This window comes from Triticum aestivum, chromosome 2D (genome assembly GCF_018294505.1).
Source record: "Triticum aestivum cultivar Chinese Spring chromosome 2D, IWGSC CS RefSeq v2.1, whole genome shotgun sequence".
NCBI classification, from domain to species: domain Eukaryota; kingdom Viridiplantae; phylum Streptophyta; class Magnoliopsida; order Poales; family Poaceae; genus Triticum; species Triticum aestivum.
Window position 1 is genome coordinate 335822334 of NC_057799.1, and position 13738 is coordinate 335836071.

Sequence of the window (13738 nt, forward strand, 5' to 3'; positions counted from 1 at the left end):
AAAGAATTCAGAGGACATTCAAATATTGTTCATAGATAAACTTGATCATAAACCCACAATTCATCGGTCTCGACAAACACACCGCAAAAGAAGATTACATCGAATAGATCTCCAAGAGAATCGAGGAGAACTTTGTATTGAGATCCAAAGAGAGAGAAGAAGCCATCTAGCTAATAACTATGGACCCGAAGGTCTGTGGTAAACTACTCACACATCATCGGAGAGGCTATGGTGTTGATGTAGAGGCCCTCCGTGATCAATGCCCCTTCCGACGGAGCACCGGAAAAGGCACCAAGATGGGATCTCACGGGTACAGAAGGTTGCGGCGGTGGAATTAGGTTTTCGTGGATGCCCCTGATGGTTTGGGGGTACGTAGGTATATATAGGAGGAAGAAGTACGTCGGTGGAGCAATGTGGGCCCCACGAGGGTGGAGGGCGTGCCTGGGGGGGTAGGCGCACCCCCTGCCTCATGCTCTCCTCGTTGATTTCTTTACGTAGACTCCAAGTCCTCTAGATCACGTTTGTTCCGAAAATCACGTTCCCGAAGGTTTCATTCCGTTTGGACTCCGTTTGATATTCTTTTTCTGCGAAACACTGAAATAGGCAAAAAAAACAACAATTTGGGCCGGGCCTCCGGTTAATAGGTTAGTCCCAAAAATAATATAAAAGTGTATAATAAAGCCCATTAAACATCCAAAACAGAATATAATATAGCATGGAACAATCAAAAATTATAGATACGTTGGAGACGTATCACAGCACCAACAACATAATCACTAGCATCACACATAATTTCAAAAGGCAAGTTCCAATCAGGTGGTTGAACCATAGGTGCAGAAATTAAGGCGTTCTTGAGTGTTTCGAAGGCTTCTAAACAATCATCATCAAAAATAAAAGGAACATCCTTTTGCAAAAGATTTGTAAGAGGCCTAGAAATTTTAGAGAAGTCTTTGATAAATCTCCTATAGAAACGAGCATGACCTAGGAAACTACGAATACCTTTGATATCTTTAGGACATGGCATTTTCTCAATTGCATCAACCTTAGCTTTGTCCACTTCAATACCTCTTTCTGAAATTTTATGGCCCAAAACAATACCTTCATTAACCATAAAGTGGCACTTCTCCCAATTCAAGACAAGATTTGTTTGCTCGCATCTCACTTCCTTCATTTTTGGTTCCATATTAATCTTGTGCTGACATAGAGTTGGACTAATGCCTTTTAAATCATCAAGAGTATATCCAATAGCAGCTCGGTGCTTCCTTAGAACTTTCAATAATCTTTCTTCTTCATGTTCTGAAAGGTTAGCACTAATAATAATAGGATATATCTTCTTTTCAACAAGATAAGCATATTTCAAAGTGTCTGGCAATTGTTTTAATTCAAACACAACATCACCTTTAGGTGGAGGAGGGCCTCCTAGAATTTCAATCAGCAAATTGTGTTTAAGCAGAGGACGTTGTTCAAAGAAAATGTTATTTATTTCATTTCTTTCATGCATATGTAAGTCATTTCATTGTGTATCAAATATTGTTCTAGTGGATCAATAGGTGGCGCAACAATAGAAGCAAGACCAATTATTTCATCCTTACTAGGCAATTATTTTTCATGATGCTTTCTACTAAACTTGGAAAAATTAAACTCATGAGACTCATCACCAAAGCTAACACCGACAGTTTGTTTCTCACAATCTATTTTAGCATTGACGGTGTTCAAGAAAGGTCTACCAAAGATAATGGGACAAAACTCATCTTGTGGGGAACCAAGAACAAGGGAATCAGTAGGGTATTTTATTTTCCCACACAAGACTTCAACATCTCTAACAATCCCAATTGGTGATATGGTGTCTCTATTAGCAAGTTTAATAGTGACATATATGTCTTCTATCTCTGCGGGTGCTATGTCATTCAAAATTTCTTGATATAAAGTGTAAGGAATAGCACTTACGCTAGCACCTATGTCACATAAACCATGATAGCAGTGACCTCCTATTTTAACCGAGACAACAGGCATGCCAACAACAGGTCTATGTTTGTCCTTTTTATCGGGTTTGGCAATTCTAGCAGCATCTTCACAGAAGTAAATAACATGCCCATCTACATTTTCTTCCAGGAGATCCTTAACCATAGCAACACTAGGCTCTACTTTAATTTGTTCATCAGGTTTAGGTGTTCTAATATAACTTTTGTTGACCATAGTCCATACTTTAGCATGTTCCTTTATCCTAACAGGGAAAGGTGGTTTCTCAATATAAGCAGTAGGAACAACCGGATAAACATTATAAAGTATAGTTTCTTCTTTAGCTAGTACCGGTTCCTTAATTTCTTATTTAATAGGTGGGTGATATTTAAACCACTTCTCATTAGGGAGATCAACATGAGGAGAAAATGATTCACAAAAGGAGGCTACTATCTCAGAGTCAAGTCCATATTTAGTGCTAAACTTTTGAAAAGCATCGGTATTCATAAAAGATTTAACACAATCATACTTAACCTTAATACCTGACTCCTTACCTTCGTCGAGTTCCCAATCTTCAGAGTTGCGTTTAATTCTTTCCAAAAGATCCCACTGCAATTCAATAGTCTTCTTTATAAAAGAACCAGCACAAGAAGTATCAAGCATGGATCGATCATTATGAGAAAGCCGAGCATAAAAATTCTGGATAATAATTTCTCTTGAGAGCTCATGATTGGGGCATGAATATAACATTGACTTCAGCCTCCCCCAAGCTAGAGCGATACTTTCTCCTTCACGAGGCCAAAAATTATATATGTAATTCCGATCACGATGAACTAGATGCATTGGATAATTTTTTGGTGAAACTCCAATTTCAATCGATTCCAATTCCAAGATCCAATATTATCGCATAGCCTATACCATGCCAATGCTTTTCCCTTCAAAGATAAAGGGAAAACCTTCTTCTTAACTTCATCTCCGGGTAAACCTGCAAGCTTAAACAATCCACATATTTGTTCCACATATATCAAGTGCATATCAGGATGTTCGGTTCCATCTCCTGCATAAGGATTAGCTAGCAGTTATTCTATCATACCCGAAGGAATTTCATATTCAATATTTTCAGTAGGTGCAGTAGGTTGAGGGGTAGCTAATTGTGGTTCCGGTCGAGGTGAAGATACCCGAACAAACCCCTCAAAGGATTGTTTTCCATAGTAACAAGTGACAATAAATTTCAGCACACTATATAAATGTTCCCTTACCAAAGGCGCTTCACTCCCCGGCAACGGTGCCAGAAAATAGCCTTGATGACCCACAAGTATACATGATCAATTGTAGCTCTTTTCGGTAAGTAAGAGTGTCGAACCCAACGAGGAGCATAAAGAAATGACAAGTGGTTTTCAGCTAGGTAATGTCTGCGAGTGTTGAAATTGTAAGCAACAGAGTAGTTTGATAGCAAGATAATTTGTAATGAGCAAGTAACAATAGTAGTAACAAAAGTGATGAAAGGTAGCCCAATCCTTTTGAGGCAAAGGACAGGCCAAAACAGTCTCCTATAGTAAGCAAAGAGTTCTTGAGGATACACGGGAATTTCATCTAGTCACGTGTATCATGTTGGTTCGATTCGTGTTCACTATTTTGATAATTTGATATGTGGGTGGACCGGTTGTTAGGTGTTGTTCTTACTTGAACAAACCTCCTACTTATGATTAACCCTCTCGCAAGCATCCGCAACTACGAGAAAGTATTAAGAATAAATTCTAACCATAGCATTGAACTTTTGGATCCAATCGGTCCCTTACGGAATAGCGCATAAACTAGGGTTTAAGCTTGTGTCACTTTCGCAACCCATCATCTAATAATGTCGGCGCTCAGGGACGACACCTATGGGATCACAAGGAATCCCTACTACGGTTGGTGGGGCGTGTGGCTGGGCAAAGAGCGGGTCGACAAGATTAACACGGGGGGATTTTTACCCAGGTTCGGGCCGCAAACGATGCGTAAAACCCTAGTCCTGCTTTGTGTGTATTTAGTGCTCTAGAGCTCTTGAACTAGCTACGGTGCATGCCCAGTCCAAAAAGTCTGAAATCCTTTCTCCGTACGCCTTGGGCCTCCTTTTATATGTCAAAGGGGTTGCCATAGTGGCACACAGGAGGTGGAAAGTATGTACAGCTTACAAGTTTATCTCCTGACATCATAGGACAAACGCATTTAATGCACCGCCTATGTGTCCTCTTGCTTTATCGGGGACGGCAAAGAAGCTCGTCCCGTCCATCGCCGCCTCGCCTCGCTTTGACACGCGTCCAAGGTGACGAGGCATGCACCGCCACGCTGGCTGGCTGCTGCTGAGCTGGTGTGGTGGCAGGGTCTTCACGAAGATCTGCATGCCACCACGCAGGTGCTTCGCTAGTTGGCCTAGAAGCTGCATGCTGCCACGTAGGCGCTCGCCTAGTTTGTGGGCTGGCCGCCACGTCAGAACGGGTGCGGGGCAGCGAAACTCTGGCAAGTGCGGGCCTGGCCTCGGCCCCGCAGATGTCCCTGGCAAGGGTCTTGCTGGGGTCTCGTGGGCGTCCCTTGCAAGGATCTTGCCGGGGTCTTCGGCTTCTGGTTCTCATCTAGTTTTGCAGGCCTTTGGTTTTTACAAATATCTGCATGCCACTATGCAAGGCACCCGTGAGTCTTGGCCTTGACGCTGTCGATGGTGCCAGAGCTCTCAGGCTCAAGGGTCGCGGCCTTGCTGGTGTTGGGCAAGTTGCCCCAGCAAGGCTCTTGCTGGGGCTACGTAGTCTGCCCTAGCAAGGCTCATGCCGGGGGAAGCCCACCTTGTCCCTTTGTTCTTTATGCTTCTGGCTTGAGCGCAGCCTTGGCAGCCTTGTGTCTTTGCTTCTTCTGGCTTGCCAAGCGTGGCCACAGGTGCAGCTATGACTTCCCGTGCACAAGTAAAGGGGTACAGAAAGGCCCCTACTTTTGTACACCGACAGGAGCCCCCGGGCCTGGGCCACACATAAGCGCAGAGCGTTGTTGGGCGAGGCCCAGAACGGTGTGCGGGCATGCGTGGCAGAGTGTTAACCGCAGTAATCCCTTCGCCTGTTGTGCTTCCCCACGACCCGCATTGAGTGCGTGGCGTGGGGGTCGTGCGTCGAATGACCGCAGCATGCTTGCGTCATCCCGCGGTGAATAGTAAAGAGGCGGCCCGCGTCTTTCCCATAAAAAAGGGAAAACTGTAGGACTGTTGCTCATTTACTCTCCTCGCCTGTCTCAACCTTGGAACCGCGGTTCCATGTTTCCCACCACGCCCGTCTTTTTTGCCACATATGTCGCATGCGTGGCATGGGGTAGGTGACGGACGCGCGGGATATGGGAAGGCGCGCCATGGCCGATACCCATGCGTCCTTTGATTGGCGCGAGGAGGGCGGTCGACGACCTCACCCGTCGCCAACTTAATGAGCCGGGCTTGAAAGGGCTCTTCAGAGGCATAGAGCCAGTCTTCAGCCTTCCTTGCTTGGCTATAAAAAGGGGACTCAGGAGGAGGAGGAGAGGCATCTCCTCGCGTCGCCTCCATTCTCCATCCACCACCATGCTGAGAGGGCGCGGGCGCGGCCGCCCTTCTGCGGAGGCGACTAGATCTTCCTCTCGTCAGAGAGCCATGATGGTTAAGGAAGAGCCAGACGCCCAAGGTGGAGGCACCGGACGGGGTCGCGGTCGGCGAGGCAGTCGAGGCAGAGGTGGGCGCGGAAGGGGGACACCTGCAACATCACCATCTCCTCCTGCTTCGTCGAGAGTCCATGTCGGGGACACGACGTTGGAGTTTATCTTGCAGTTGCGTGAGCCGCCACGTAGCCGCCTTCGCCTTCCCGAGGCGTTCGCGAGGGTGCTGGAGATCGACCAACCGCTGAGGCTGAGGCTTCACATGAAAGGGTGTTGCAATGGTGACATATGGGTGAACACAAGGTTCCCCATCCCTCATGTAATGTTCCTTCATCGGGGTTGGAAAACCTTTGCATGCGCCCACTGCTTGATGAAGGGGAACGCTCTCCTCTTCCAATTAGTGGAGAGCGACCTGCTCTCCGTCAAGGTCTCCGGGCGCTTGGGAAACAGGTTAGGGTGCTGCACGGAGAGCTCGACCGACGACGAGAGCTCCTCCTCGAGCGACGACGGCGAGGAGGGGACCGGTGGGGAGGACGATGGGGACGGGTCCGACTAGACGTCGGACGCCCCGTCCCTAGGTGACGCCGGCAGCATCACCATCTGCACCTGGCTTTCTCCCCGGCAGAGTGATTTGCGGGGGGGGGGGGTAGTTCTTGGCGGCGGCTCCTCGAGCCAATTCCTTGAACTTCTCGGGGCTGTCGCTTCTGGCGGCTGGCGCTGGAAGGCCGGAGAAGACGAAGAAGGCGTGTGGTGGGCCGTCAAGTCGGAGTACGATAGCATCGATGCCTTCGTCTCGTATTGGCGGCCCGCTGCCTCATCATCCGGCTTCTTCTCCGGCACCGTCATCACCATCCCTCTTATGGGCGGCCGCCGGGACGTTCTCTTGGTGTCTTCTGCTGCTCGTACCTCGCCTAGGCACTCCTTTTGCCCTCCTGCTATCCCAATCCGCTTCCTGAGGAGAGGGACAAGAAAGGGATTACGGGCACCTTATCTTTTCTTTTAAATCTTAAGCCTGCGGGCACTTGTCGAGTTTAGACTTCATAACCCCTTGCTCATGTTTACGTTCCGTATGAATTGTACTTGTTTAATCAACGTATTAATGAAAAAGGTTGTTTGCCGGGTTCTTTTGTGCGTGAGCGAGGCCCACACTAAGGAGCGAGTCCTTGTTATTTTAAGCAAACAACGTCGCCCGGCAACAAACCTTACCGTCCTCCTGTTTTATACCACGATTATACCCACGCCCTTGGTGGGAGTAGGGGCAAAGTAGGATCGGGCCCTTCATTTGTTTCCCTTCCATCGCAACTACAACCAGATTCCAGCCTGGAAGGGATTTCGGGCATAGGAAGGAGGGAGCACGGTGGCATAGGAATGAACGAAGTTTCATACGTTCAAGTTTCATACGGAAACGCACAGCGGGGGAGAAAAGACTTATCTGAATCTGCAGCCCCCGGCAACCTCGACTTGCCGGGGTCGGGGGTGTCGGTCCGTCCTCTTTCCTCCAAACGGTTTTGCATAAGCGCCTGTGCAGCTGCGAACTAAAAAGGACTGGAAGAGACAGAAGACACGCGCTCGACCTCTGTGCTAGGGGTTAGTTGCCGCTAAGCACTATCAACCCTACCAGGGGGAGACTCAACCTAACATGTATGTTATCTCTTAGGGAGCCAGCGCTTCATTTATTCATCTGTTGCTCAGGGTCTGCACCTGGCTTTGTACAAAGGGTTACATGCCTTGCTGGCAAGGCTTGTACAAAAAGTGGTCTGCCGGGGGGGGCGGCAACTGCGCCTTATGGGTAAAACTTGCAAATATGTTCGATGTTCCAGGAGTTGCTCACTGAATACCATCTTCGGTCTCCAGGCGGATTGCGCCGAGCCTGGTGACTCGTATTACCCGATAAGGGCCTTCCCACTTTGGTGTCAACTTGTTGGAATTCTTGGCGGATTGAACTCGCCGAAGAACAAGGTCGCCTTCCTCAAGGCTTCGGGCACGAACCTTGCGGCTATGGTAGCGGCGCAAGGCTTGCTAGTAGCGAGCGGCTCGCACAGCAGCTCGAAGACGATCTTCCTCAAGGAGCGTCGCATCATCTTGGCGCAACTGCTCTTGCTCAACCTCATCATAAGCAAGCACTCGAGGTGACCTGTATATGAGTTCCGTGGGGAGAACCGCTTCTGCCCCTTATGCCAGGGAAAAGGGTGTCTGGCCAGTGGCTCGATTTGGTGTCGTTCTGATCGACCAAAGAACCATTGGCAACTCATCAATCCAGCGCCTTCCGCACTTGTGTAGCTTGTCAAAAGTTCTGGTCTTAAGGCCTCGTAGCACTTCTGCATTCGCCCTCTCAGCCTGGCCGTTACTTCTGGGATGAGCAACATAAGCAAAACTAACCTTGTTGCCGACGTCTTGAATGTACTGCATGAAGGTGCAGCTCGTGAACTGCGTGCTGTTGTCGGTGATGACTCTATTCGGCACACCAAAACGGCAGACTAGTCCCTTAAAGAACATGACGGCTGATTGTGTTGTCACCTTCCTCAGCGGTTTCACCTCCGGCCACTTTGTGAACTTGTCGATCGCGACGTACAAGTACTCAAAGCCCCCGACAGCACGGGAAAAAGGGCCCAGTATGTCGAGCCCCTAGACCAAAAATGGCTAGGAGAGAGGGATTGTCTGAAGAGCTTGGGCTGGTTGATGAAGCTTCTTTGAATGGAACTGGCACGCTTCACACTTGGTTACTAATGCAGTTGCATCCTGGAGGGCGGTGGGCCAGAAGAAACTTTGCCGGAATGCCTTGCCGGCAAGGGCCCTTGATCCTATGTGAGAGCCACATATGCCTCCATGTATCTCTGCCAACAGCTTCAGTCCATCTTCCTGAGGAATGCACTTTAATTTCACGCCGTTAGGTCTCCTTCTGTATAGGGCATCATCCACAAATTGGTACATGCTGGACCGACGGGCTAATTTCTCTGCCTCTTCCTGTTCCTTAGGGAGTTCCCCTATTTGGAGGAAACAGACGGTGCGTTGCGCCCATGTCGGGGCCTGGGACTCGACGGTGAGGATAAAGGCTCATCTTCAGCCGTAGGGGCAGCTGCCACTATGGTCAGGGCCTGGGGCCCTGCCGGAGGTTGTTGCCCCTCGGCAAGCTTGGGGTACCCGGCAACTTCCTTGTCGGCGGCTCCTGGGAGTGATAATCCCCAAGTGCAGGGTATCATCGTAGCAATTCCCAAAGGTGGAAGTGATAAGCATGGAGTGTCGAACCCACAAGGAGCTAAAGGTAAGATCAATATTCTCTCAAGTCCTATCTGCTACTGATACGATTCTACGTACACCGAACGTTTGCTTCCAACTAGAAACGAGAAATAAAATTACGTTGTAGGTATGAAGAGGATACTTTGCATGGTATCGGAGAGCTAAAATATAAAAGTAGGTGCTGTTATCATAAAGTTAGAATATATTACTAAATATTATAAATAACGAGTGTGAAATAATGATGGGTCGGTGTGCGGAATTATCCTAGGCAGTCGTTAACAAGACCGGTAGTCGTCATTGCAATTTCATATGAGGGAGAGGCATAAGCTAACATACTTTCTCGTCTTGGATCATATGCACTTATGATTGGAACTCTAGCAAGCATCCGCAACTACTAAAGATCATTAAGGTAAAACCCAACCATAGCATTAACATATCAAGTCCCCTTTATCCCATACGCAACAACCCCCTTACTCGGGTTTATGCTTCTGTCACTCAAGCAACCCACTATAAGCGAATCATGAACGTATTGCAACACCCTACAGTGGGAATCCCTCACGCTTGCGCGACACAGAGGGCACAATAGGACATCACCAAAATAAAACACACAACTCATACCAATCTAGATCATCAATCAACCCAAAGACAAAGGATATCTACTCAAAACATCATAGGATGGCAACACATCATTGGATCATAATATGTGGCATAAAGCACGATGTTCAAGTAGGGATTACAGCGGGGTGCAGGAGAGTGGACGGCGTAAGAGAGATGAGGATGGTGATGTTGATGAAGACAATCACCGCGGCGATGATTCCCCTCCCGATGGCACTCCGGCGCCACCGAGAGAGAGGAGGAGAGGTTCTCCCCCTTGTGCTTCCTCCTCCATGGCCTTCGGTGATGATGGCCCCTCCGGGATCCTCCTCCATGGCCTCCGATGATGATGGCCCCCTCCGGCAGGGTGCCAGAGAGGGCCTAGATTGATTTATCATGGCTATAGAGGCTTGCGGCGGCGGAACTTCCGATCTCGGTTATTTTCTAGAGGTTTGGGTATTTATAGGAGAGGTTGGCGTCGAGAACAAGTCATGGGGCCCCACGGGAAGTCCATGAGGCACAGGGGTGCGCCCTAGGGGGTGGGCGCGCCCTCCACCCTCGTGGGGCCCACGGGCCTCCCCTCCGATAACCCTTCGTTCCAGTATTTTTTATATTTTCTAGAAAAATTCTCCGTTGATTTTCATCGCATTCCCAGAACTTTTATTTCTGCACAAAAACAACACCATGGTAGTTCTGCTAAAAATAGCGTCAGTCCGGGTTAGTTCTAATCAAATCATACCAAAATCATATAAAACTATTGTAAACATGGCATGAATACTTCATAAATTATAGATACGTTGGAGACCTATCAGCATCCCAAGCTTAATTCTTGCTCGTCCTCGAGTAGGTAAATGATAAAAGAAATAATTTATGAAGTGTGAATGCTAGCAAGTGCATAAGTTTGATCAATGATAGTTCCAATCACTTTTTCTAGCATCATTATATATCATAACAGTAGCTCAACTCATGAAACTTCTCATGATCAAGTAACAAGCTATTCACATGTTAAAGTACAGATCATAAACTTTCTTGAAAACTAACAAACCGTGCTCTTAATCATCAAACAATTGCAAATTCATCTTATTTTCGGGAAGGGTCTATGTAAGAGCTTTGATTAAGCAAACTCCACATACTCAACTATCATTTAATATTTCACAATTGCTAACACTCATGTGATATTTATGGGTTCAAAGTTTTAATCGGACATAGAGAAAGATAGGGGCTTATAGTTTCGCCTCCCAACCTTTTACCTCAAGGGTAATGTCAACAATAATAATTTATGAAAACCTACATCCAAGTGGATATATATATCCGGATCGCTCCAACACAAAGTGCTTGCCAAAGGAAAAAGTGTAAAAAGGAAAGGTGATGATCACCATGACTCTTGTATAAGGGTAGAAGATAAAAGTAAAAGATAGGCCCTTTGAAGAGGGAAGCAGAGGTCGTCATGCGCTTTTATGATTGGATGCGTAAAAATCTTAATGCAAAAGAACGTCACTTTATATTGCCGCTTGTGATAAAGACCTTTATTATGCAGTCCGTCACTTTTATTTCTTCGCTATCACAAGTTCGTATAAAGCTTATTTTCTTCGCACTAATAGATCATACATATTTAAGGAGCAATTTTTTATTGCATGCACCGATGACAACTTACTTGAAGGATCTTACTCAGTCCATAGGTAGGTATGGTGGACTCTCATGGCAAAAATGGGTTAAGGAATGTTTGGAAGCACAAGTAGTATCTCTACTTGGTGCAAAGAATTTGGCTAGCATGAGAGGGAAAGGCAAGCTCAACATGTTGGATGATCCAAGACAATGTAACGTTTCGGATATAGGAAAACATAACTCATTAAGTTGTCTTCCTTGTCCAACATCAACTTTTTAGCATGTCATATTTTAATGAGTGCTCACAATTACAAAATATGTCCAAGATAGTATATTTATATGTGAAATCTCTCTTCCTTCAACATTCTTTCATGAATTGTTCAAGTGACCAATTCTGCGTTTGCTAATTTCAATAAGTTTACTACCTATACTTATTATGTGTGAAGTCATTACTCCCCATGTTATACCCATATGAAACATATATAAATTCAGATTTATGATATTCAATTTATTCAACCATTTACTCATAGGATATACGTGAAGCGCGTGAGTAAATGACAAACTACTCCAAAAGATATGAGTGAAGAACACTAAGTAGTCAAATAATTAACTAGCCATGGGAGGACTCTTTTTCATTCAAGATTTCAGATCCAATGATTTTATTCTAACAGCAAGTACAATTGAAAATACGCTCCAAGCAAAACACATATCATGTGATGAATAAAAATATACCTCCGAGTAAGGTATACCGATAGTTTTGAAGACGAAAGAGGGGATGCCTTCCGGGGCATCCCCAAGCTTAGGCGCTTGAGTCTTCCTTGAATATTAACTTGGGGTGCCTTGGGCATCCCTAAGCTTAGGGTCTTTCCACTCCTTATTCTCCTCATATCGATATCTCACCCAAAGCTTGAAAACTTCAATCACACAAAACTTAACGGAACTTCGTGAGATAGGTTAGTATGATAAAGAGTAAACCATTCACTTTGGTACTGTCAAAGACAAGGTTCATAATTGTTCTCACACAATTCCTACTGTAACATATGTTTTTCTACAATTTATATTGAGAAATATAGCCATAGAAACTGGAAAACAAGCAAACTATGCAATGAAAATAGAATATGTCAGAAACAGAACAGTCTGTAATGATCTGAACAGAAACCATACTTCTGTACTCCCAAAATTATGAAATAAATTGGTGGACATGAGGAATTTGTCTATTAATCTTCTGCAAAAAGAATCAACTCAAAAGAACTCTTCTGTAAAAAATGACAGCTAATCTCGTGAGCGCAAAGTTTCTGTTTTTTACAGCAAGATCACATTAACTTTCACCCAAGTCTTCCCAAAGGTCTTACTTGGCGCTTTATTGAAAGAAAAGCTATAAAACATGATTACTACAGTAGCTTAATCATGTAAATATTGGGTTGTCTCCCAACAAGCGCTTTTCTTTAATGTCTTTTAGCTAGGCATGATGATTTCAATGATGCTCACATAAAAGATAAGAATTGAAACATAAAGTGAGCATCATGAAGAATATGACTAGCACATTTAAATCTAACCCACTTCCTATGTCTAGGGATTTTGTGAGCACATAATTTATAGGAACAAGAATCAACTAGCATAGGAAGAAAAAACAAGTATAACTTCAAAACTTTAAGCACATAGAGAGGAAACTTGATATTATTGCAACTCCTACAAGCATGTATTCCTCCCTCATAATAATATTCAGTAGCATCATGAACGAGTTCAACAATATAACCATCACATAAAGCAGTATTTCCATGATCTACAAGCATATAAATTTTACTACTCTCCACATAAGCAAAATTCTTCTCATTCGGAATAGTGGGCGCAAACTCAACAAAATAACTGTCATGTGAGGCATAATCCAATTGAAAATTAAAATCATGATGACAAGTTTCATGGTTAACATTATTCTGTATAGCATACATGTCATCACAATAATCATCATAGCTAGCAACTTTGTTCTCATAATCAATAGGAACCTCTTCCGAAATAGTGGAATCATTTCTAACTAAAGTCGACACTCTTCCAAATCCGCTTTAGATGATAGTATTATTCATACTCCAAAAGATATAAGTGAAGTTCATGGATCATTCTACAATTAATATAGACTAACCAATATCCAAGACCAAAATATATAAGTGAAGCACATGAAGCATTCTATAAAACCATACTCAAAAGATTTAAGTGAAGCGCAAAGAGCATTCTATAAGGTCATACTCAAAAGATATAAGTGAAGCACATGAATCATTCTATAAATTGATGAAGGTATATCTCATACTAGCATGGTTCTTAAATAAAAATAAAAACACAAAGGACACAAATCATGTGAACAAAACAAGAACCGAGATATACCGATAATTGTTGAAGAAGAAAGATGTGATGCCAACCGGGGAATCCCCAATCTTAGATGCTTGAGTATCCTTGAAATATTTACTTGGGGTGCCTTGGGCATCCCCAAGCTTGAACTCTTGCCTCTCTTTATTCTTCTCATATTGATAGCTCCTCGATCTTCGAACACTTCATCCACACAAAACTTTAACAAAAACTTTGTGAGACCCGTTAGTATAATATAGCAAATCACTACCTTTAGATACTGTTGCAAACTCATTCGAATTTCATATTAGAACTATATCTACTGTATTCCAACTTCACCATGGTTCATAACCCCCCGATA